The sequence below is a fragment of the Ursus americanus genome, chromosome 6 (assembly GCF_024610735.1).
Source record: "Ursus americanus isolate L20-20 chromosome 6, mUrsAme1.1.p, whole genome shotgun sequence".
In the NCBI taxonomy this organism is placed as follows: domain Eukaryota; kingdom Metazoa; phylum Chordata; class Mammalia; order Carnivora; family Ursidae; genus Ursus; species Ursus americanus.
This window is the reverse complement of record NC_142132.1, coordinates 24,139,472-24,165,311: the sequence shown is the minus strand read 5'-3', so window position 1 is coordinate 24,165,311 and position 25,840 is coordinate 24,139,472. Positions and strand designations below refer to the sequence as shown.

At 48.3% G+C, this 25,840-nt stretch overlaps 1 protein-coding gene across 4 annotated transcripts in view; it reads left to right on the top strand.

Moving 5' to 3' along the window:
• The first annotated feature begins 721 nt into the window (after positions 1-721).
• SORCS3 (sortilin related VPS10 domain containing receptor 3) overlaps positions 722-25,840 on the top strand; it is a 692,468-nt gene continuing 667,349 nt past the window's right edge. Inside the window, exons 1-3 of one of the 4 annotated variants that reach the window (XM_087862727.1) lie at positions 722-870; positions 1,985-2,073; positions 3,389-3,566. The gene's annotated coding sequence lies outside the window, so the exon portion shown is untranslated. Of the gene's footprint in view, positions 1,067-1,984; positions 2,074-3,388; positions 3,567-25,840 lie in introns of all 4 variants that reach the window. The other 3 variants (XM_087862725.1, XM_087862726.1, XM_087862724.1) reach the window with 3 other exon arrangements.

Genomic DNA, 25,840 nt, shown 5'->3' with positions numbered 1-25,840 from the left:
GTAACATAAGGTTGGGGTGCTGGTAAGTGCGCAACAAACATCAGCCATTATTATTAACCAGTAAACCTGGTCAGAGCAGAAACCACTTCTCTTTCCTCAGCTGATCTCTCGAGGGCAGCTTGGCTCATATGGGCTCTCTGGCCCGATGGGCTGAATGACATCCATCTGTTTGTCTTCAGACCTCAAATACGTTCACCCGTCTCTGTTCGCTGGTGAGCTCACCCACCAGGCTTCTAGTGTCACGGTGAGGGACGCAGATTCTAGAGCTGGAATGCCTGGGGTGTTTTTTTTCCCCTTAAGATTTTTATATTTTATTTTATTAATTAATTTGAGAGCTAGAGGGAGCCCAAGAGAGTGGTAGAGGGAGAGGGAGAAGCAGACTCCCCGCTGAGCAGGGGAAGGGGGGGGCCCCACCACAGGCGGGGCTCGATCCTAGGACCCTGAGATCATGGCCTGAGCTTAACCGACTGAGCCACCCCGGTGCCCCTGGAATGCCTGGGTCTTAATCCCAGTTCTGCTACTCAGTAGCTGTATGACCTGAGGCATATAATTTAATCTCTTTGTGCATTTGTTCTTCAGCAGTTAAAGTGACCTCCTCACTTTTTAGCTTTCTTGCCAGGAGTGAACGAACTCCTACACGTAAGGAGCTGAGAAAGTCTCGCGGTGCCTTGGGATCCTGCTCCTCCCCTCCGAGGGACGGCGTGGGGCGGGGGCTGCGGGGTCTGCTGGGAAGTAAGGGCCTGCCTCAGGAGCCCGCTTCCGTTCAGACCTGCCTGCACTCAGTCCGGGGGCCCGCTACAGCCCCGCGTCCTCGTCCTTGGAGAGGCGGCTGGCTCTTGGGGCTCAGATGGAGCCTGGAGGGTGGAGAGGGTACGGACTGCCCTTCAGCGGCCCCGCGGGTGTTTGCTCAGCCTTCCAGTTGCCCATCCAGAAGCCCATCCAGATTCCCATCCAGGTGTGAGGGGAGCACAGTTGGCTAATTAAGCTGAAAGCAGCGTGGAGGTGCCAGGCAGGAAGTGGAGACATCTGTTCTCTGATCGTCCACGGGCTCCTTTGCTGCTGCTTCGTAAGAATGGGCCCCCTCCTCCCAGCCCAGCTGAAGGCGGTGGGAGGCACAGAGGGAGGGCGGTCAGGGGGAGCTGTGATGGGGGGTTTTCTCCGCCTTCTGTGCGTGCTTTCCGGGCCTGGCCTGTTCACGCAACATCTACCTTTGCTGGAGTTGGTTTCCGTTTCCGTCTGAAGATAGCCTGCCCAGCTGAGCTTCTTTTAACTCCGTGGACTCAATTCTGTATCCCTTCTCTTCTCCTGGCTCCATTTATTTATTTTTATCATGTAATGAGAGCTCCGTCTACTGCCCCATCCAGTGAGGAATTCAGGGCCGCAGTCTGGATTATTAAGGGTGAGAAGCCCTACAAAATTTGAACAAAACCCCTCATGGGCCTGGGTGCCTGAGGCCAGCGTGGTTCCTTCGGATGCAAGCACCTCTCAGCTCTTCTTAGGGACAACAGGTCCCCAAACCAAAGGGAGTGCGAAGTCATCTCTTTCTTTGGTCTGTTGTGAAGTCAGAGACTGGACACACACATTCATCAACGTTTAGTATGTCCCCAGTCCCCAACGTTTAGTACTTCCCCAGGACGGAAAGGGGGTGAGAGGAAAGGTAACTGAGGTTGCTTAGGAAGTACTACTCAGTGAGCGGTCAGTTCTGGATCTTCCCGTGTGTATCATTGTTCATGATAAAATATTGATGGAGTGGTTCTATGTGCCAGACGTTGTTTTAAGTACCTTTCTCTGCAATTCCCAGGACAACTGAGTTCAGAGTCATATCCTGAACCCAGGTCGCTGATCCAAGCCCACATCATTATCACATGCTACACTGTGTTTTCTATTTTATGTGTTTTATGTATTTTTAAATTTTTTGGATTTTAATCCCATTCGTTGTCCTTGCCCTCATAGTTAAGGCTGTTACCACCATCTTCGTTTACAGGCTAGGACACTCCGGAAGGCCCGGGATGGTGAACTAAATCAGTAGCCGGTGAAGAATACAGTTACGGGGCTCCTGGAGCAATTACTCAGGTAATATCAATACTCATTGGAGAGTGTGAGTTTGCCTCAGTTTCAGCTACTCATTGAAAGTGACATTGTGACTGTTGGGTTCGCTGTTCTGTCCCCAGTGCCGAGAGCTGTTGGCCTGCTAACTGCCTGTTGAGTGTGTGGATTCCACAGCAACCTATGTTCCAGTCGTCCCCATGACTATGCCTTGTGGGCAGGGCTGTGCGGGCAGGAAGGCTCTGGTCCTCCAGGGACGCCGGCCCCAGCACCCCGGCAAGGTCCTCCTCACGGGGCAGCCTGCACACCGGCCTTTTGCTGCCTGTGGCGTATCGTTCAGTCTGGAAGACTAGCGAAGGAATAAGTGAAATAAAGATATGCTGACAAAATAAAAACTCACCCCAGTTTTATGAATTTTAACCTTCAGAAATACTTGGAAACCACTGTAATTTAATGTTTCCACCAAGGTCCAGAAAGTGTGCCAGTATATCAAATTGAAATCAGGTTTTCACAACTGGTGGGCTTCTGTGATGTCTGCAGTCACAACACATCAAAAGAAAGGTGTATTACACGAAATGAAGAAGAAACATTTTGTTCTCGGAATCACCCACGGTCCACCACCCCCCACCTGTAAGGGAAGGGCAATCGTTGCTTGTTTTAGGGTTTCCCACGGCTCTGTCAGTGGTTGGTTGGACATCGGGGGACGGGCTCGCTCTGGTTGTGTCCAGGTCTTTTTCCAGATAGCCGTCTCTCCCTACCTGCCAGGGTATTCTCTCTGCTCTTGGCGAAGCTGGGAAATCGTTGACGAGCCTCAGTGCTCTCCTTGTGGTCTGAATAGGGTTTTGGGTTCTCCCAGCTCTTCTCAAATCAGGTGGTGGAATCAGACACACTTAGCTTACGTTTCTAGCTCAGTCATGAGCTGGGTGAGCTTGGGCAAGTCATTAAGCCATTATTACTATTACTTAAATTTGAGAAGATCATGAATAACCCTTAGAATTGCTAGATAAAGACAAAGAATAAAGATATATTCTACTCTTCCACTGATGACCCCCAACTCCAGACGACACTGAGCGTGTGCCCTGTGGTGTGGTGTCTGGGAGCGCAGCTCTAATCCTATAGCCTTCTGCTCTGTTTTAAACGTTCCCGGGGTGCCTGGATGGCTTTGTCGATTAAGCATCTGACTCTTGATCTCAGCTCAGGTCTTGATCTCAGGGTCATGAGTGTGAGCCCTCCACTGGGTTCCACAGTGGGCATGGAGCCTATTAAAAAAAAAAAAAGAATCGAAAACATTCCTGCGGAGTTTGCGTTGTATTCCATAATATGCCCATGCTTGTTTTGATAGAAAATGGTGCTCTCTGCTCCCACATCATCAGATAGAGAATCAACATTCCATGGTTAATAGCATGTGTGTGCATCCTGCAGCCCTCTAGGACCTTTGGCATCATCTGCCTGCAACCACTCCTCCTCCATTTCAAAGGCACCGATGTCTGAGAAAGCATGACCACAGTGCCTGGTGCTTGGTAAGACCTCTTTATTTTTCAATTTGTTTTTAAATCATATAATTCAAGTTTTTAAGCTGTGCTTTAAAATTGAAGTATAGTTGACCCACGTGTTGCATTAGTTTCAGGTGTACAGCATAGTGATTGGACAATTCTGTATGTTATAGAATGCTGCACTCACCACAGGGTAGTTCCCATCTGTCACCATACACCGTTATTCCAGTACCATTGACTCTATTCCCCATGCTGTACCTTTCATCCCCCTGACTTTATTCATTCCTAACTGGAAGCCTGCACCTCCCACTTCCCTTCACTCCTTTTCCCCCTTCCCACCACTCCCTCCCCTTTGGCAACCACCAGTGTGTTCTCCGTATTTATGGGTCTGTTTCTGGGTAAGACCTCTTTAATGTTGCTTGAAAATAATCTCTGGAATAAAGGCTGAAGGGTAGTAGGTAAGGGACTCCTTGGAGAACACCTCTTTGGCCTTCCCTCACCCCCAGACCTGCTGCCCCTCTGTTTTGATGTGGTTCCACCCCCACCCCTGGGGGCCAGGCGCTTGCTGCTTCTTGAATTTGTCAGCATTTCCCCCATGGATCTCAGACTGACTAATTAGCCTACCCTGCCTGATTGCCGAAGCCACGGGGCCTTTCCAGGCCAGCACTTTTCCACATGGCATCTGCTGAGAAAAAGCAGGGCTGAGCCTTTAACCCTGTCTTGTCTACAATGTGTGGGTATGCATGAGCTCGCTCGCAGGTGGTTGTGGGTGATACCCCCGTGGCTTGAGGGAGAGGGGCTGTGGCTTCTGCTCCTAGAGCCAGTAGATATTTCCCTGCATGGTCAGAGATGGTCAGAACACTTGGAAAGACTTAAGGCAAAGATTCTCATCAATGTTGAGGATGATTTAGGGGGAGAGAGGCATTGGGTAACTGAAACTACTACCCTCATTTTGATGCACATTTTATTAATATTTTTTTTGCCATCTAACTTGGCCTTTTAGTTTGAAAGAAATCAGGATCAGTCAAAAAAAGGTCAGGCTGAGGATCGGATAGTTCTCTCTTCCTCTCTCTTGGATTTACTATATGTTAAAAGTGGGTCATGTCACCAGTGATCTCTTATGCTTTCTTGGCTCACATACCCTCTTGCTAATGCAGGACCCCAATCCTGACCAGTGCCCCTCAGGTGTTCCCGGGTGTACCCAGGAAGTTTCCCATGAAGCAAGTCTGGTCAGCTGCTGCAGGTTTCCGCTCGGCACCTGCCTCTGGGCCAACTGTGTATGTCTACCTCGGCTGGACATGGCCATGGCCACAGGGCACTCTGCCTTCTCCCCACCTCCACCACCTTCCGCCACAAAGCAGCACAGTCTCCCTCCATGAACACCTGCCCGTCCACGGAGGCATCAGTAATGCCCCAGAACTTTTGAGGTGCTAAAGCATGGCAGTCTGTGGCACGGTTGGAGGGAATAGCTGTCTTTACTTTGTGCTTCCCGAAGCAGCCCTGCCTGCAGCTGCTGCCTTAAAGAGCAGTCAGGCGTAGGTCTCTTTCATTTTTTCTTGAGGGTCCTCTCTCCCTGGGGGATCGGGACAGTGTGAGGTTAGAATCTGCATAATGGGTTCAGACTGTTTAGGGTTTGAAGCCTGGTTCTCCCACTCAGTAGCTGTCTGTGTTGGACAAAGTTCTTTACTTCTTTAAGCTTTAACACCTTTATTTGTGAAATAGGACTAAAACAGTGGTATCTGATTCAGGATTGTTTAGGGGCTAAATGAGCTGATGCACACGAAACTGCATGGATGCCATGACGCTCCGTAATGCTAGCTGATACCGGCTAATAGGGCCCAAGTGATACAGCTCAGGGGCTGGGCAAGGACAGGGCCAAGCGGCAGATTCTGCACTATCAGCAGGGTCATGCCTCCCCTCTCACCTTGAGGACTTGACATTGGGTCAAGCTTTTCCTTATCTCCCTCTTCCCTCAGGAAGTTCACTGCTGGAAACTCCTCAGTCCTCCTAATGACCAATTTGTCAGATATTCCGAAGCATGCGTGAGTCCCACAGGTGATACAGCATAGGCTCAACATGGGACCGCGTTCTCCATTCATCTGATTGTATCTTTTTATCTACACATCTAAGCAAATGGGTATTTATATATTGCCATTTGCTGTATTTGTGTGTGTGTGTGTGTGTGTGTGTGTGTAGACACTTGCTGCACACACACACAGACACACACACATATTTGATTACAGCTACTCAGTTCTTTGATGTTGTGGTTTAAAAATCTCCCCTGTGAGCAGACTTGCTTAGTAGGCTCCGTGAGAAGATGCCAGTGGAGGTGGAAGGAACTTGCCATGGTTCCCCATGCTCAAGAAGACTTATCTGAATGGGGCATCAGAGGATGTGGACTTGCCTCCTGGAAGGCCTAGTCTGATAACAAAGGCATGATATTGCATCTTGGAAGAGAGAGGTTTTCCAGAAAAATCTGCGAGAGCCACTGTGAATACACTGATGTTCTCTGAAAGCAGGAGTCTCCAGCAGACCCACTTGGCTCTGACTTTCCTGGCAATGAGTACATATTCTGTTTTCTTGCATCCCCCACCTCCTCTCGCATATGACAGAATTTTCTACCATCTTAATGTGCTGTGATACTATGGAAGGAAGTCTGCTCAGGTTAATAATGAACCCAGATGGGATTGAACTTGGCTTGGGGTGTGGGATTTGTTTTCTCCTGGGGTTACTTGTGTTTCACAGTCTTTGGCAGGACTCGGGTATGGGAAGTAAACACTCGCTTGAATCTCTTCCTACACTTTCTGCTCAACCCTTGCCTCAAGTCCAGATGCATTCTACCTGCCGGGGCTGACAGTCTGGGTGAGGTTAGATCTGAGTCAGGACTGGTCCGCAGAAGCGAGCGTGTCTTCTGAAACACATTTCCAGGCCCCTTTCCGCACGTGGTTGGTGAAGTATGGGTGCTCGATACTCCCCTACAGGCATCCTGGATTTGATGGGCTCTGGCATATACCCAGTTCCTTTGACACTACATGCACTGCTCTTCCTTCTCTCCCACTCGAGGAAGCACGTGGGTAGGTGTTATGAAGGATCCTTGGGAAAATCCTATAAAGGATTTGAGATCCCTGGCAATGGCCATGTGATGGATTTTTCCCTTTCTAAAGGGTACAGCATATACTAATAAATTATGGCCACTGTTCTTAAGGTAGCCCGAGGCCCCTGCATCCTCTCAGTTACACGCATACCTGCTGTGAGGGAGAAGGTAGAACTTCTACACACCCTGTGCTTGGGGCCTCATGTTTAGGCGAATTTTTACACAAGTTCACACGTGAGCATGCACACACATCTTCAAAGAATTAAAGGAAAGTGGTCCCTTTGTATTTTTTAAATAAAGCAGAATGTTGTAATGTAAATTCACCACGGGGTTGAATTTTATCTGGGGGCCCATAATCTTTCTCCAGGATCCCCATTCGGCAGGAGTTGAGCAAATGACTGTTGTATGAATCAGACTGTGATCAGACACCAGGGATGGTTCCCGTTCCGCATGTAAAGGCAGTCAGAATCAAATTTGAAAAACTGCTGGCCTGATGTGTATGGGTTCCTCTCAGCAGAAAACAGCCATGTTCTTGGACCCCCACCTCACCCCACTGCAGGGCACCCCTGCCTTCTCCCGCCCGGGATCTCTCCCTCCTTTTCTCCACTTGTGCTGGTGTCTGCATGGTCTGGTTCTTTCGTCCTATTATCCAGCACCGTCGCCTCATTGTTCAGTTAGGTTCTGAGCCCAGGCAGCTGCGGCCTCAGTTTCAGCTCCACCAATCCCTATATGCCACATGGCCTGGCTGTTTAAATTCTCTGAACTTCAGTTTCCTAATCTGTAAAACTGGAATAATAATGCCTTCTTCATGGGCTAAGGACAAAATGGTAATATACACCACTTAGCACAGAGCCTAGCATCTGACATGGGTTTAGCAAATGCTGGTTAATATTAGTGTTACTATTAATATTTAGCATTCATTCATTCATCTGACATTATCCTCTGCGTCTGTACCTCCCTGTTGGCTGACACAGAGTAGGAACACAGCATGTGTTAGCTGAAAGAATCAAGTCAAAGGGATTGAATTCCTTCTTAGGTCATGGGTCACGGCAGGAGTCAGTGCTGTCCCTACTCAAAGGCAGGACCCAGGAGAACTTGGAGAGACCAAGGAGCTGGGACTTGGGGAGCAGGCGTCAGCTAGGGATGGCTGCCTGGAATCTGGGCTCATCTGGGTCCCTGACTCCATTCTGAGTCTCGCCTTGACTACTGCTCCGATCATGGAGGACCCCTCATGTCCATGGATGGCATGGAGATGGTCAGGGTCACCTCTGCAGACCTCTGTGCCTGCCAGGAGTGCTGTCATACAATCCTGAGCATAGCTATGGAAGACAGAGACTGTGGCCATTTAAATGCCCTGAACGTTCCAACCTCTTGCCTTATTTTTGTGGAAAACCACGGATGGATGCAGGAGATGACCCACTCTCTGCTCCTCTCTTGGGACCTGACCCACAGAACCTACTCCAGCTTTGATCTCCATCTCCAGAATAGCCTTCCCTTGGCAGCTCAATACCTCTACTTTCAGCCCTCCCCTTTCCTTCTTTCTTTGCTAATGATTTTTGTAGTTAATGAGGATCCCCCCCTTCGCCGTTCTCCACTTACTGACTTTGCCATCAACTCTAGTAACCATCCAGCTATTTATAGACCACTGGGCTTCTCAGCTCTTCCACCCCAAATTCTTCCATGACCCCTTTATTTTTTCACAACTGTAGCAAACAAGGTATGTCTTGGCGAAGGTGGTTATTTCTCTAATAAGGAATCTCAGTATGTGAAGAGACACTGCTGTCGAATAATTAACAACTTTGTTGGGACCCTTGGCTTAAGACCGAGTGTTGGGCAGCTCAGTTAATGCTCATCTGGAGGCATCTAATATTCTATGGAGTTTTCTCTTGATTAAAATGGAACCTAATAATAACGATGCCTGCAAGGAATAGTCCCCTCCCTGTCAATCATATCGTCACAGAACTCTGCATCTCCATCAGTTGATTAAGTCCTTCTCGAACATTTGTTGAACTCCGTGTTGTGCTGTTCGCTCCAGGGAAGTGGCTGAGGGAGCTTTAGAAGAATAGATACCCGAGCCTCACTCCAGGATCTCTGGGCATCCGAAGCTGTCCACCAGACTCTCCTGTGTAGCCAAGCTTGAGAACCAGGTGCCGGGGCGGGGGTGAGGGGTGGGGGGAACAGGTGCTCCTCAGCGTCTGGAAGCTCAGTAGTGTGTTCAGTAGCTGCCATGTGCCTGAATAGGGCTGAGCACTCTCGCAGCCATGGTAGCTCACCTTCTCAGTTCTGTACCTTAACTGCTTAAGTTTCTTAAATTCTAAGCATAGATGCTGATTCCAAGACTCAGGATCAAAGTTATACAGCCTGCAGGTGCAGGGCGCATCTCCAACCCCGAAGCTCTCTGGCTACAAAACCCACCCTTTTGCACCCTGTCAAGTGATTTATGCCAGGAAAAGACTCAAGGCCATGTATAATTGAGTGCCAGCTCCTTGATTTGGTTGGTCCAGTAGGCATTTAGGAGGGAGAGGGCAAGAGGCGTGGTGTTTGGAGAACTCAACCGTTATTCTGCTGAGGAGGTGAGATTAAAGTGGGACCTGGCAGATCCCCTCGATGAGCTTGGAAAGCGTAAGTAGACAACGCTTCCTCCATTCCTGGGCAAAATGAGAGTAAACAGGTGTGTGTTGGGGGAAGGAGGTGGATGCCATTGACGATTTACTTGCCAGGCTGGGGCCTCCTGGAATTTGTGATCCTCTAGGGGGTCATTGGCATCTTCCGCTCTGCGAGTTTAGAACTTCAGCTTTTTCAATTGGCTTGGCATTGAGGTTCTGAGGAACAGATCTGCTGTGGCCAAATAGGACTCTGCTCCCACGGGAATGGGGCACGTAGCGGAGTGTGGAGTGCTGGTGTGGAAATTTACAACAGAAGCCCTCCCAGCCATATGCACCTGCGGGAAACATGGCCTCCTTGTGGGGGGTGCGGTGAAGGGTGGTTCTTGAGAAAGCCCCCACCGTACATCAGAATACTGTCTGAGAGCCTGGAAAAGAAGCGAAGGGTGTTGGATATTTACCAGGAATATTGCTTCTTATTTATCCTGAAGATCTTTTTGCCTTATTCAGAAGTATGTGTTATTACAATCAGACCACCCACACAATTAGGCAGAGATAACCGCAGAACATTCTCTTTTGTCTTTCTGTGCTCCATCCAATACTTTTTGACAACTTTATGAAGGTAATTTGTAACTAATCAGATACAACTTATCTCACCGATTGCACGTTTATCTTCTTGATTTTTAAAATTGTGGTCAAGTATATATAACAGGAAATGTACCATTTTCACCATCTTCACGGGTACAGATCTGTGGCGTGAAGTACATTCCCATTGTTCTGCATTCATCACCCGCCCCCATCTCCAGAACTTCTTCATCTTCCCAAACTTCCCGGTCTGTCCTCACGAAACACTAACTGCCCACTTGCCCTTTCCCTGGCCCTTGCGTCCTTAAGGACACTCGAGTCTCCCCAAGAAGGAACTCATCAAGTGCGTAGTAGTCTGACCTGGGATTGTGCGTAACCTGAGTCATAGAGCAGGTCTGGAGGGAGGTCTGGGGGCCTGAGCCTGCTGTGGTTGTGAGACACGGATACACGGATACACGGTTCATGGATCGTAGAGCTGGAGGAAGAGGTTCTTTCGAGGCTGGTACACTAACACCCCCCCCCAGCCCCCAAAGCCCACCTCCACCTCAAATTCCTCCCTGGCTAATGGATTCAGGAGATGCGTGATGCCTCTTCCTTTTCTCCAGACACTCTCCAGCTTCTTTCTGGACATATGAGGAACACCAGTTTCTGAGCCTTCGGAATATTTATATATGTGTGTATGTATATGTGTATATATATATAAATATGAATATTTATATATATATATAATATGTATATATATATATATGTGCTTCCTTTACAGTCACTCTGTTGCAAGGCTGCTTTTTTGACAGCCCCTTGAGGGCTGTAGTAGGGACAGTTTAAAATGATTTATATATTTCCATTGGCTAAAAATTGGGACAATTCCAGAAAAATCTGAGCTCCGTGTGTGTGTGTGTGTGTGTGTGTGTGTGTGTAGATGTTCGTATTTATGTTTCTCCTATGTTAAGTGAATGGTTCTCAAGGTGTGGTCCCTGGGCCAGCAGCATCAGTATCACCTGGGAACTTGTTAGAAGTGGAAATTTCGGGGGTTCATTCTTGACCTACTGAAACTCTGGGATGAACCCTAGAAATCTGTGATTTAGCAAGTCCTCCACATGATTCTGATTGCAACAAGGTGTGAGAACCACTACGTGACATACATTACCTAATGTAGCTTTCACAAAAGTGCTGAGAGAATCCCCATAAAGAGAAGACAAGGGAACTTAGAAAAATTCAAGATAAGGGGGTGGACCAGGTCTCCCCCCAAATCCCATTGTCAAGGATTTAGGGATTCTGAAGATCCTGGCAGGTGGCACTCTGGTGCTTTCCCCTTGCTTTCCTGGCAGCCAGTTGCTGCTTAGATAGCCTCAGGCCCTCGCCAACATAGGGAGGGAAAGACAGAGAGACCAGGAGAGAATGCAAATGGGAGTAAGGGGCTTGGGGTCAGGGGGCCATTTGTGCAAAAAGCAGTCAGGAAGCCTCTTTCCGCCCCAGTTCCCTTTGTCCTGTGTGTAGCCAGCTTGCCTACCTCGGAGGGGCCCCCTGGCTTCCTCTGGCATCGGCAGCTGGCTGGGCTCTGCAGGAGGTGGCCGCTGAGGTCTGCTGGGGAAATGTCATTACTCAGGGTGGGCAATCTTGGAGCACGGAGCACTGGAAGGGAGCGCAGGAGGCCAGCTTGTGGCTCTGGGACTGTGCAGAGATGGGCGCCAGGGCCATGTGGTCCTGGCTGCTGCGTCCTGTGACCCCCGGGGAGCTGTAGCTCTCACTGCTCACTAGCCAGCTGTTTCTGGTGCCTCTGAACGAGCATAAAATTCCTAACTATTTTTCTTTAGCCTTTAAAGTTGGCTCTAATGAGTGTGAAGTTCGTTAATGGAAAATCAACATGTCTTTCTGACTCTCGCTCTGACAGCCTCAGAGGCTCCTGGGCATTGGATTCTTAGCTTGTATTTTGCCGCTGGTCCGACCTGAGGTTCAGATGAGCCGTGGTGAATTCGTTCAACCAACACTGGGGAGCTCTTGCTCTGTGCCAGGCCAGGCGCAGGTGGTGGGGATGCAGCATTGAGCAAACAGCCGCTCCCCGGAGCTTACCTTCTAGACGAGGCAGTCAGAGACTTTTGTTTCTTTGTAGTAATAGTACGAAGAAGGTGAAACAGTGTGATACAGTGTCAGGGATCAGTTGGTGCATAAGACACCGTCCTGAAGCTCAGGGGTTTCAGATACCGCACCTGGGGCGGCTCCGTCGGTTAAGCGTCTGCCTTCGGCTCAGGTCATGATCCTGGGGTCCTGGGTTTGAGCCCCTGCATCAGGCTCCCCGCTGAGCTTCTCCCTCTGCCCCCCTCCCCTCGTGCTTTCTCTCTCTCTCTCTTTCTCTCTCAAATAAATAAAATCTTTAAAAAAAAAAAACCACACCTATTCAATTTGCTTACAATTCTACGATCAGGCTTGGAGTCAGCAGGATGGGTTCTTTTCAAATCTTGCTGATGGTCACCTGTGTGGGCTGCATGGCTGGCGGGTTCGCAGAGTCTCTCTCTCTCTTTCCGTGTGGTCTTGGGGCCTCTCACTCTCCCTGGGGCGCCTGCACTTACTCTGTCCAGGAGGGGAGCTGGACTTCCTAAATCAGGGCCCCAGGCTTCCAAAAGCACAGAAGGGGAAGCTGCCAGAGCTTCCTAAGGCACAGCGTCACCTCTCCCATGGTCTGTGGTTAAAGCGGGTCTCAGGAGCAGCCTAGAACCAAGGGGGTAAGACTTTGTGAGGCGTGAGGACCTGGAGGCATGACGGATCGGGGATCACCATTTAAGGGCCATCCCAGATACGCCAGAGGAGGCTAGACTGACGAGGTGTTAGGTGGGCTGGTCGGGGAGGGGGGCCTCTCGGAAGAAATGACATCTGAGCTGAGGCCTGCCTGACCGTGTGGAGCCAGGCAGGTGCAGATCTGGGGTGAGCATTCTGTTCAGGACAGTGTGGCTTTCTCTACCATTAGGCCCTCCGTGCCCTCTGCTTCCCAGGCGGGTGCTGGATACAGTCTGCTGTGACAGGGGTGGCAGAGTTAGGAAGCTGGAGAAGACAGGGGCCTCCAGCGCAGGGGCCGGTCAGCAGTCAGCAGGGACGGACCAGGTGAACGGCTTGGGGACATTTTCCCAGACTGCTTTGGGGGCAGCTGTGGACAGATGCTGCATCCCTGGCCCTTTGCCCAAGGAACGAATGGAATATGGGCTCCAAGTCTGAAGAAGCTCTTTGTACGCTCTTGGTGGCATCACTGCTGCCAGTAGCGGTTAGTTTGCTTCTTGGGAGGGGACAACCGTGTGGAGGTTTCGGGAGTTGTCAAGTGTCAAGTGTCTTGTCAAGTATCTGAAAACAGCCCTTAGGATTTTTTTTTTTTTTTTTTAACAATACACATAGAATCAAGAAGGATTGCAGCAGTCCTTTCTCAGAATGTGGTCCGCAGACCCACTGCCCCAGAGTCACTCGTGAGTTTGCTCCAATGCAGATCTCAGTCCCATTTCCAGAGGGACTGATGGGACTCTGTGAGAGATGGGCCCCAAGAATGGACATTTTATAGGTGTTTCCCAATGAGTCATGTGTTCATAAAAGCTCAGGGAGCACTGCCTTAAAACCTTCTATGGCCCCAGATGCAGTTACGACTGAATTGCTTGGAAATGAAGGTCCAGCCCATATGTCACCTCCTCCAAGAAGCCATCCAGATTCCCTTGGAATGAACCCTTTCATATGTATCCTGGGGTACTTAAAATACATTGTTAAGATGATCTGGTCGAGGCCCGTGGGTGGCTCAGTTGGTTGGGCATCTGCCTTTGGCTCAGGCTGTGATCTCAGGATCCTGGGATCCAACCCTGCGTGGGACTCGCTGCTCAGCAGGGAGCCTCTTTCTCCCTCTCCCTCTGCCCCTCCCCCCTGCTTGTGTGCACGCTCTCTCTCTGTCAAATAAATAAAATCTTTTAAAAAAAGATGATCTTGTTACACATTCTTTGTTCTTGGCAAACTGAGAGCTCCCGATGGTGGGAACAAGTTTTATGTGGGTTTCTGTCCGTAGTGCTTGGCACAGTGCCTGACACACGGTAGATAGGGTAAGTGCTCATAGTGAATGAATAAATGAACGGAGGGAACCCTAAGGAACACCTAGTCCAATCCTCTCTTCTTACAAGTACCTACGAGGTGAGGCGACTGGCTCCCAGCCGCAGGGCTGAAGTGCAGAGCCGGGACTGGTGCTTAGGCTCCCAGGCTTCTCATCCAGTGCTCGTTTCTCCCACCCAGGCCAACTTCTTCCTTAAAGGGGCAGACAGATCAGTTCCACTCAGAAATTAACCCTGACCGTTTCCCCACCTTTCCCCCAATCTCGCTGTATGTCTGATCCAGATTCTTCTTTGCTCTCCCCACTCAGGCCCGACCTGGGGACAGGGGCAGGACTATTGATAGAAGAGCTCTGAGGAGCCCCCTCAGGCCTGGGCCCCAACTCCAGCAAGACATAGATTTACTTTGCTCCCCTCCAGTTTCCTTCAGTTCACAGCCTGCAAACCCCATTTGGGGTGCACCCATCTGGGCCTCCTCCAGATGAATGCAAATGACTGCTCAGAGCACCTCCCCCTTCATTGTGGGCAGCAAAGGGCTCAGGGTGGGATTTGCATATTGCTAATTACTGTTGATTCCAACTCTAGAGAAAATCATTGATCCATTTATAACTTACAGTAATTTGGAAAGCAATTACCTTCTGGCATCTCCTTTCTTGCTAAAAATGTGTCATTATTTTTTTCTATGCTGTTTTCAAAGAAAAATGATCTGGGCATTATCCATGAAGGACCACCCTCTCTGTGTGCCTGAAAGAGGTACATACATGCAATCTTGAAGGCCTAGAACTGCAACCAGAGTATCTAAATCTTATCCAGTGCCCATGCGCAAGGTGCGTGTGCAATCAGGCTTTGGCGGAATTGGAAACATCTTTGTGTGGCATATGTAATTAATACAGACGCTGAATCTGGGACCTTTCTCCTCTCGTGTATGTATTGGGGTGATGGTGGGTACAGCCTCTGGAAGCAGGCTGTCCAACTTGGAATCCGGGATCTCTCCTTTACTACCTTTGAGACTTCAGACAGATATGCCTTTTTGTGCCTGGTGTTTCTTATGTGTGAAATAAAAAGGCTAGCAATACCTCCATCCCCAGATTTGATATAAAGATCAAATGAGACGATGTGGGTAGGGTGTGCTTAGCAAATGATAAATGTTAATGTTAGCGATTACCTTTCCTTGGTTCTAGGAGTTGTTTGTTGTGATACGTCAACTTCTTCCAAACTCCTGTTAATGTTGATATTTTGACCTCTTCCTATACATCATGGCATATAGAATGGTAAATCCTTTCCAGAAGGTTTTCAATCGACTTTGCCCAGATCCATCAGGGGAATCGCTACAGATGGGAGCTATAGTCTTACAAAATACATTTCTTAAATAATAAAACTGGAAAGTCCAAATGACTCCTTGATCCACGGGCTGCAGAATGGATGCTGTGTTGGCAGGCGTGAAATCAACATTAATTTTGTGGTGTATCTTCATCAGAACTCTTGGGTGACCAGGCGCATTGTCAATGAGCAGTAACACTTTGAAATAAATCTTTTCTGAGCAGTAATTCTCAGCAGTGGACTTAAACTATTCAGTAAACCGTGTGGTAAGTAGATGTGCTGTCATCCAGGCTTTGTTGTTCCGTTTCTAGTGCACGGGCAGAATAGATCGAGCGTAATTGTTAAGGGCCCTAGGATTTTCAGAATGGTCAGTGAGCATTGGCTTCAGCTTAAAGCTTCCAGTTGCTTTAGTCCCTAACAAGAGAGTCAGCCTGTCCTTTGGAGCTTTGAAACCAGGCACTGACTTCTCCTCTCCGGCTATGAAAGTCCTGTATGGCATCTTCTCTAATAGAAGGCTGTTTGGTCTCCATGGAAAATCTGCTGTTGAGTGTAGCCCCCTTCGAGAATGATCTTAGCTGGATCTTCTGGATGCCTTCCTGCGGCATCTCCAGCAGCACCTGCTCCTTCACCATGCACGTTTATGTTGTGGCGAGGCCTTCTCTCCTCAAGCCTCACGAGCCCACCTCTGCTGGCTTCAAGCTCTTCTTCTCCAGCTTCCTCACCTCTCTTGGCCTTCACAGAATTGAAGAGAGTCAGGGCCTTGCTCTGCATGAGGCTTTGGTTTAAGGGAATGTTGTGGCTGGTTTGATCATCTATCCAGACCAGCCAAACTGTCTCCATATCAGCAATAAGACTGTTCTGCTTTCTTATCATTTGTGTGTTCACTGGGGTGGCACTTGTCATTTCCTTCAAGACCTTTTCTTTTCTGTGCACAACTCGGCCAACTGTTTGGTCCAAGAGGCCTTGCTTCCAGCCCGTCTCAGCTTTTGACAGGCCTTCCCCGCTGAGCCTAATCATTTCTAGCTTTTTGATTTAAAGTGAGAGACCTGTGGGGCGCCTGGGTGGCACAGTGGTTAAGCGTCTGCCTTCGGCTCAGGGCGTAATCCCGGCGTTATGGGATCGAGCCCCACATCGGGCTCCTCCGCTATGAGCCTGCTTCTTCCTCTCCTGCTCCCCCTGCTTGTGTTCCCTCTCTCGCTGGCTGTCTCTATCTCTGTCAAATAAATAAATAAAATCTTAAAAAAAAAAAAATAAAGTGAGAGACCTGTGACTCTTCGTTTCACGTGAACACTTAGAGGCCGTCGTAGGGTTATTAACCGACCTAATTTCAATACTGTTGTATCTCAGGGCTTAGGGAGGCCTGAGGAGAGGGAGAGACGGGAGTGGCTGGAGTCAGAATGCATACTTTATTGATTAAGGAAGTTCTCCATCTTACATGGGCGCGGTTCGTGGTACCCAGAATGATTACAACAGTAACATCAGAGATCACGGATCACAGATCACCATGGCCAATATAATAATAATGACAGGTTTGAAGTATTTCTAGAGGTGATACAGAGACACGAAGTGAACAAATGCTTTTGGAAAAAGAGCGCTGAAAGACTTGCTCGATGCATGGTGGCCACAAACCTTCACTTGCTAAAAAATGCGACGTCTGCGAAGCACGCTCAGGTGAAATGCAGTAAGACGAGGCACGCTGGCAGCGCACCGAGCGTTCTCTGCCAGCCGCAGTCTCCGATGGCCCCTGGGCGGCATCCTCTGTGGATAAGGGGGGACTGCTGGAGGTTCTGAATGAACCGGAAATAGAGCTGTTTCTTGCTAGCGAGAAGCTGCGGCAAGAGAAGGTACAAGGCAAAGAAGTGTCTCCGTTTCTCCAGGCTTAGCGCCGTGCTCAGTTGTCTTTAATTTTCTTGTCAGGGCAGACAGTTTAAATATCCTGTCTCGTTCGCCCAGCATGCCTGGCCTGCTAACTTGTGCTGTAGTTAGATACGTTTTAGCGGGTGCGCTTTTGTTTCTTTTCTTTTCTTAAAAGAACCAAGTAAAGAGTAAACATGTTATATCTTCTTTTTTCCATTTAAGTAAATATCTCTCTTTCCTTTCTAAAAAGCTCCTCACTCCGTGGGTTTGCATCCTGGCATTTATCCTATCAGCTCTCAATTCATGCATCTGCGGAAGAGGCTTTGGAAAATCATCTCTGCCTCTTCCTCCCAGCCCGAAGCCTCCGCTGGCACAACTAAAAGCCCTTTCTGCATAAAAATGCCATCTTCTTTTGGTCACACATGTAGCTGGAGAATGTTTGGTGGTTAAAGTGCAATTGGTTAATTTGTATCATGCGGTTCCATTTCTTTCTCTGTTGACAAAGGCACTTTAATCCACCGATAGCCCTGTCCCAAACGCGGGAATGTTCTATGTCTACGCTAACACAGCAGCCTCGAGCCACAGGTGAGCACTTGAAATACGGCTTGTGCAATGGAAGGGTTACATAACGGAGTTATGTTTTGTCATGATAACCCTTCCATGATAAATAAATAAACTTTATTTAATTTTAATTAGCTTGAATTAAAATGAGAAAAAGCCACGTGTGGCTACTGGTCACCACTGTGGACAGTGCAGGTCTGTGAGCAAGATCACTCCTGATTAGAAGGGAATGGTCCCCAAACGCTGCACCTGATAAGGGTTTGTGTGTTTCCGCCGGGGGCGGGCTGAGAACAGGGGGGTCATTGGCATCTCCCCAGACCTCCCTGAACTGCTTCAGACCCTTTCTTCCACCAAAGGTACCCCTCTGTTCTCTGCTCAGTGGTTTTAACACATCTGGCCATTGGGTACCCAAACATATCTGAAAGCGTGTGGTAGGTCCCCTGAGCAATAGATGGGGAGCTCTAGAGCTGGCCGTTCAGATCCCTGCGATCACAGGATGTTTGAGCACCTTCCTTAGTCTTCTGCAGCACAAGCCCGTTGATGAGTTGTGTGGAAAGTAATAGACCAAAGGGGTCTTTGCCTTTGCCTTCCAGGCTCAACACTCTTCCATAACCAGGGAGCTGGTATCATGAGGCAGAGCCCAACCGGGAAAGTAGACAGCACTGTGAATTTTCACAATGTTGGGCATCTAATACAACGTGATGGAGGAGTTTCAAGCCAAAAAGGATAGTGAGGCAACTCAGAGCTTAGCTACAGCAGAAAGTAGCTGTTCCCTCTAGGCTGGAGGGTCAGAGGGAAGACGTGGTCTTACCAGAGCCCAGGGGTGGGGACAGGTCTGTCATCTGGTGGAAACTGGAGCCGTGGGGCAGGTGTTTCCGATGGGAGAAGGAGCCGGTTAGGAGAAGCGTCTGTTGCCATAGACACTTCCTGGGAGACAGAGAGATTCTGACTTCTCCCTTTTTCCCACCCTCCAGTCTCCTACTAATGCTTCCCATTGGGTCAACGCAGCCAGAAGCCAGCTGATAGAGGAACCCAGGAAGGGCTCCTCCAAGGTCTCCTGTTATAGAGAACGGAGCCGGGGAGGGACGAGGACTGGTCTGGAGTCTCTGTGTGTGTGTTTAAAATAATGCGAGCCTCTGTTTCCCCAGCACCCAGTTACAGAGGGCAAGAACCACACATGTCTGTGTTTCCCTTGCTCCTTTCCCCACTGTTCCCTTCCCTAGTGCCACCCATCTCATCTCAATGCCCGGGTCAGAGCACAGCTGGAGCGAGTGTCAGTGGTGTTGCTGGGGTATGGACGTCTTAGAAAGGATGCTGTGGAGTGAAGTTCACTCATGCATGGTATTAATGGTTTGAACGGAGTTATGTTTTTGTCATGAACTATTATTTGTTAATTTCAATTAAATTGAAAAACTGTTGCCACAACTTAAGGAGCACAACAGACATTTTAACCATTTTACAGCTCAGGGCCATTAAGTACATTTGCACTGTTGTGCAGCTCATCTCCAGAGCTCTTTTCATCTTGCAAAACTCTGCTCCCTGTTCCCAGCCCCTGACCACCTCTGTTCTTGTCCGTTGCCATGAGTCTGACTGTTCTAGATAGCTCTGAACTGAATGATTTTTGAAGTGACTGCCATCCTGGAGATTCTGTGATTTAATCTTAAAAAAATCTGTAGTAGAATGTCCTCCCGATTTAAAACAAAACAAAGAAGACCATCTGGGTAGGATTGCTGTGGCTGGCCTATTTCCCTTCCAGCACGGAAGGACAGAAGTTCGGGAAAGCCTGTGCTGGGGGCTGGGTCACTGCCGAGATCCTGGCCCTAGAGGAGAGATGGCAGGACGGGGCTTTGAGGAATTTAGCTGGGAGTATTTGGAGTGAAAAGTCAGAGGCAAGGCTGTCTCTCCAGGCGCTCGTCTCTCGGGTCCACGGCAGGGCTCTGATGCAGGCGGGCCAGCCCCTCGGGGGCCCCATCGTGTCTGAAGAGCCCGGTACTGTTTGGGTTGGAAAGGGCCTCAGAGGTCCGCTGATGCAGTCCTATCATTGCACAGGCAGGAAACTGAGTGGACCCAGCCACCCGATGGCAGAGGCAGGACCAGAACCAAGCATGTAGCAGCAGAAGGAAGACAGGCCATCTGCCTTGGAGGACAGGCTGCTGTTATGGAAGTCTGGGCAACATCTCTCTGTTAGTCTGGATGGACACTTTCAGTTACCCTTGTTAATTTTGATCTATTTATTGGGAATTTGCAGTCATGTGGACATGGAACCCATAGACCTCGTTGAAAAACAGGTTGAAATAAGTAGCACAGGTTGGTAGGTAGTTGGCCCACTTACCATCTCTTCCCGCCTCCATAGCTTTCTGAGGTCCTGAGGTATTTTAAACAATCATCAGGCGTTTATTAAGTGCCTGTTACATGCTTGGCCCTATGTTGAGAATCTATCCATGAAGTAAGAGGAAGGGAAGACTTGGCTCTTGTCTTGAAGGAACTTGAACTTCCTGGGGCACCAAATGGCAGTGAGACAGTATGTGAACATGTTCTGCCCTGGGGGCATATATGTTATTGTTCAGGGCGGGTGGGGTTGGGGGCCCAGATCCTTCCATTCACTTTTAAAAAAATAATCTGATTTTACAACAGTTTCAGATTAACAAAAAACTGCAGAGATAGTAGGAAGAGTCCCTGTAGACCCCACACAATTTTTCTGTTGGTACATCTCGCATTAGTGGTGGGTGTGTCCTGAGCAATGAACCAGTGTTGACTCCCAGCCTTTGTTCAGATTTCCTTATTTTTTGCCTAATGTCCTTGTTCTGATCCAGGATCCCATTCAGGATACCTCATCCCATTTAGTCATTGTGTCTCCTTAGCTCCTCTTGGTTGTGACAATTTTTCAGACTTTTGTTGTTTTTGATAACTTTGACAGTTTTAAGGAGTACCCTTCAGGTGTTTCGTAAAATGCCCTTTGGGGGAGAAACTAGGGAAAGATGCCCTCTCTGATGGGCTGGGGTTGAGATAGGAATGGAGGAAAGAGACAGGTTTGCCTTCCCCACAGAGTAGTCAGGAGGTTGTGAAGGCCGGAGCGGGGTGCACTCTGAGGAATCAGGGAAGGCTTACTGGGGGATGGGCTGTGGGTTGGGCAGCATTAAGGCGGTGGAAGGAAGCTCTGAAAGGACCATATGCCAGCATTTCCTCAAAGACAGAGCCTGTTCTCCTACGTGATCTTGGAACCATGTCCTTGGGCATGTGATGGCATTGGGCTCCTCACACTGAACTTGGCAGAAGTGTCCGTGTCTCCAGGGTGGGCAGGAGAGGAGGTCGCTGGCTGGGGCTCAATGCAGGCTGCACTGGGCCTGGCATGACCTGTTGGGGGTTCAGAGGGAGCTCAGGGGGACAGGCTGCCCGGTGTCTGCCAAGCAATGGTATTAGTTAGGAGGCCGATAGCCCTGGCAGAAATGTTTGGGACATGACAATGATTTGTTTTTATATTATTTAATTACATGACGTAAGCAAGTGAGAAAATGAACCAACCTTCCCCTTGACACTTAGGGTGCAGCTTGGGAGGAATAACTGAGCCTGTGGAGAAGGAAAGGAGGTAAAGATTCAGGGTAAACTTGAAGGGACCAAGAGGCCCGAGAGATCTCCCCAGAGAAAGGTCATTCTGTCTGTGCGTCCATGTGTCCATGCATCCAGCCATCATTCCAGCCGTCCTTCCAGCCATCCACCTATCACCTCCTGTAAGTGTCGGCAATGGCAGGCCGCATCCTCAGTACACACTGAGCCAGCCCTCCCATGGCCCATCCAGTGGATTGACTTTTCTGACCCACAGGCCCCTCCCGCTTAAACACCTCTTGCTGGAGTTCCCACCCGGTGCCGGTCCTGTACCAGATCCCAGAGGGAATCAACAGCAAGCATAAAGGCAGCTCCGCCTTCCAGACACTGTCCCCGTAATGAAGGCGGCAGCACATCCCCTCTGAAAGGAAGATGGAAACGTCTGACGGCGTGACAGAGGCTTGTGGACAGCAAGCAGCAGCAGCAGAGCACAGGAAGTGCAGGGGCAGACAGCTCAGATCTCCGAGCAGAAGTGAGCCGTGAAGGATGCACGGGGTGGAATGAGGGCGATATAAGAAGGGAGAGAAATAACGTCCTGCTGCGGCTGTTAGTACCAGCATTTTACAGATGAGGAAGCCGGGGTGAGAGGCGAACAACATGTCTCATGCCACAGGGGCAGGTTTGGGGCCCAGACACTCAGACTGCAGTTCTGTCCGACACTCTGGCTCTCTGGCCACGGGCGGCAGGGAGGGCCTTGCCACCACGCCCCCCAGCACTTCCCTCCCTCTCCGTGCCCATCGGAGGGCCCTACGGCCACGCACCAGGTGCTGGGTAAGAGTTTGTTCCACTGTGGACTAAGTTGCCATCTGAGTTGTTTGAGATCCAGCCGATCTCTAATATCCATTTCCTAACACCCACGCTTTTGCAGCAAAGAGGAAATGGGGTGGGGTGGGAATATTGGGGAGAGCATTCTTTCTTTTTTTTTTTTCTGATGTAAAGTTCGATGATTCATTAGTTGCGTATAACACCCAGTGCACCATGCAATACGTGTCCTCCTTACTACCCATCACCGGTCTATCCCATTCCTCCACCCCCCTCCCCTCTGAGGCCCTCAGTTTGTTTCTCATAGTCCATAGTCTCTCATGTTTCATTCCCCCTTCTGATTACCCCCCTTTCTTTATCCCTTTCTTCCCCTACCGATCTTCCTAGTTCTTATGTTCCATAGATGAGAGAAATCATATGATAATTGTCTTTCTCTGCTTGACTTATTTCACTTAGCATTATCTCCTCCAGTGCCGTCCATGTTGCAGCAAATGTTGGGAACTCATTCTTTCTGATAGCTGAGTAATATTCCATTGTATATATGGACCACAACTTCTTAATCCAGTCATCTGTTGAAGGGCATCTCGGCTCCTTCCACGATTTAGCTATTGTGGACATTGCTGCTATGAACACTGGGGTGCATATGGCCCTTCTCCTCACTACATCTGTATCTTTGGGGTAAATACCCAGTAGTGCAATGGCTGGATCATAGGGTAGCTCAATTTTTAACTTTTTAAGGGACCTCCACACTGTTTTCCAGAGTGGCTGTACCAACTTACATTCCCACCAACAATGTAGGAGGGATCCCCTTTCTCCACATCCTCTCCAACAATTGTTGTTTCTTGCCTTGTCAATTTTTGCCATTCTAACTGGCGTATGGTGGTATCTTAGTGTGGTTTTGATTTGAATTTCCCTGATGGCTAATGATTTTGAACATTTTTTCATGTGTCTGTTAGCCATTTGTATGTCTTCATTGGAAACGTGTCTGTTCATATCTTCTGCCCATTTTATGATTTGTTTATTTGTTTCTCGTGTATTGAGTTTGAGAAGTTCTTTGTAGATCTTGGATACCAGTCTTTTATCTGTAGCATCATTTGCAAATATATTCTCCCATTCTGTGGGCTGCCTCTTAGTTTGTTTTGACTGTTTCCTTGGCTGTGCAGAAGCTTTTTATCTTGATGAAGTCCCACGAGTTCATTTTATCTTTTGTTTCTCTTGCCTTTGGAGATGTGTCATGAAAAAGGTTGCTTTGGCCGATGTCGTAGAGGTTGCTGCCTATGTTCTCCTCTAGAATTTTGATGGATTCCTGTCTCACATCGAGGTCTTTCATCCATTTGGAGTTTATTTTTGTGTATGGTGTGAGAGAGTGGTCAAGTTTCATTCTTTTGCATGTAGCTGTCCAATTTTCCCAGCACCATTTATTGAAGAGACTGTCTTTTTTCCACCGGATGTTTTTTCCTGCTTTATCAAAGATTAGTTGCCCAAAGAGCCGAGGGTCCATTTCTGGGTTCTCTATTCTGTTCCATTGGTCTATGTGTCTGTTTTTGTGCCAGTACCATGCTGTCTTTGTGATCACAGCTTTGTAGTACAGCCCAAAATCCGGCATTGTGATGCCCCCAGGTTTGTTTTTCCTTTTCAACAATTCCTTGGCGATTCGGGGCCTTTTCTGGTTCCATACAAATTTAAGGACTATTTGTTCCAGTTCTTTGAAAAATGTCCTTGGTATTTTGATCGGGATAGCATTGAAAGTGTAGATTGCTCTGGGTAGCATGGACATTTAACTATGTTAATTCTTCCGGTCCATGAACATGGAATATTTTTCCATCTTTCTGTGTCTTCTTCAATGTCTTTCAAGAGTGATTTATAGTTTCTAGAATATAGATCCTTTACGTCTCTGGTTAAGTTAATTCCAAGGTAACGTATGGTTTTTGGTGCTATTGTAAATGGGATGGATTCCCTAATTTCTCTTTCTTCAGTCTCATTATTCGTGTATAGAAATGCAACTGATTTCTGAGCATTGATTTTGTATCCCGCCACATTACTGAATTGCTCTATAACTTCTAATAGTTTGGGTGTGGATTCTTTTGGGTTTTCCATATAGAGTATCATGTCATCTGTGAAGAGAGACATTTTGACTTCTTTGCCGATTTGGATACCTTTTATCCCTCTTTGTTGTCTGATTGCTGTTGCAAGGACTTCTAGTACTATGTTGAATAATAGTGGCAAGAGTGGGCATCCTTGTCGTGTTCCTGATCTTAAGGGAAAGGCTTCCAGCTTTTCCCCATTGAGAATGATATTTGCTGTAGGCTTTTCATAGATGGTTTTTATGAGATTGAGGAATGTACCCTCTATTCCTACACTCTGAAGGGTTTTAATCAGGAAAGGATGCTGTATTTTGTCAAATGCTTTTTCTGCATCCATTGAGAGAATCATATGATTTTTGAATTTTTCTTTCTGGATAAAATCTAAGACACTGATAGATTTGCGAATGTTGAACCACCCTTGCATCCCAGGGATGAATCCCACTTGGTCATGATGGATAATCCTTTTAATGTACTGTTGGATTCTATTAGCCAGGATCTTGTTGAGGATTTTGGCGTCCATATTCATTAGGGAAATCAGTCTGTAATTCTCCTTTTTGATGGGGTCTTTGCCTGGTTTGGGGATCAGGGTAATATTGGCCTCATAGAATGAGTTTGGTAGCTTTCCTTCTGTTTCTATTTTTTGAAATAGCTTTAGGAGAATAGGTATTATTTCTTCTTTGATTGTTTGGTAGAATTCCCCAGGAAAACCATCCGGGCCTGGAGTTTTTTTTTTTTTTGAAAGTTGTTTATCACCGACTCAATCTCTTCATAATTAATTGGCCTGTTTAAAAAATCAATTTCTTCCTGTTTCAGTCTTGGTAGTTTATAGGTTTCCAGGAAGGCCTCCATCTCTTCCAGATTGCTTAATTTATTGGCATAAAGCTGTTGATAAAAGTTTCTAATAATCCTTCCAATTTCATTGGTGTTGGTTGTGACCTCTCCTTTTTCATTCATAATTTTATTAATTTGGGTCCTTTCTCTATTCTTTTGGATAAGCCTTGCCAGTGGTCTGTCAATTTTATTAATTCTCTCAAAGAACCAGCTTCTAGTTCTGTTGATCTGCTTTACTGTACTCCTGGTTTCTAATTCATTGATTTCTGCTCTAATCTTGGTCAACTGCTTCCTTGTGCATGAGATCATTATTTCTGTTGCACTCCGAGAGAAAACAGCATCCTTTAAGTACATGACTGTCATCCTGTCCACAGCTGAGTCCCCTGGGGAACCTGAGAGAGCTCCTCTAGGATGTCTGCCATAACCCACGTGCCCTGGTTTCATAGGTAGGTAAACTGAGTCTTCTAGAAGTTATTTTACTGGCCAGTCCAGATTTTCTCTCCTTCTAGCCCCTCCTGGCCCAGTCCCTGCCCACTGGGGTGTAAGTGGCCCTGCCAAGTGATGCTTCTCTGGGGCCAGGGGCCCCCGGAGACCACTCTGAGCCTTCTCTGGCCTCTGTGGCAAGCCCAGTCTGACCCCAGAGGGAGAGAGTGTCTCTGCTACATGCGTGACTTAAAATAATGGCAGTTGTCTTAGCGAGAAGAGACAAATAAATCACTAGGAAGGGTTTTTCACAGGTCAGGTTTGGGACTCAGATACATTAATATGGAAAATTGCTTTTCCTTCTGAGTGGGGGCTGGGAGTGGGTGGGGCACGAGGGCTCGGGCTTCCTGGTCCGAGGGGCGGGACATGTGCTCGTGCCCGCAGCCACTCTGGGGGCCCTGAAGTCCCTCCTACACTCAACACGGAGACCCCACCACTCCTCCTGGCCCAC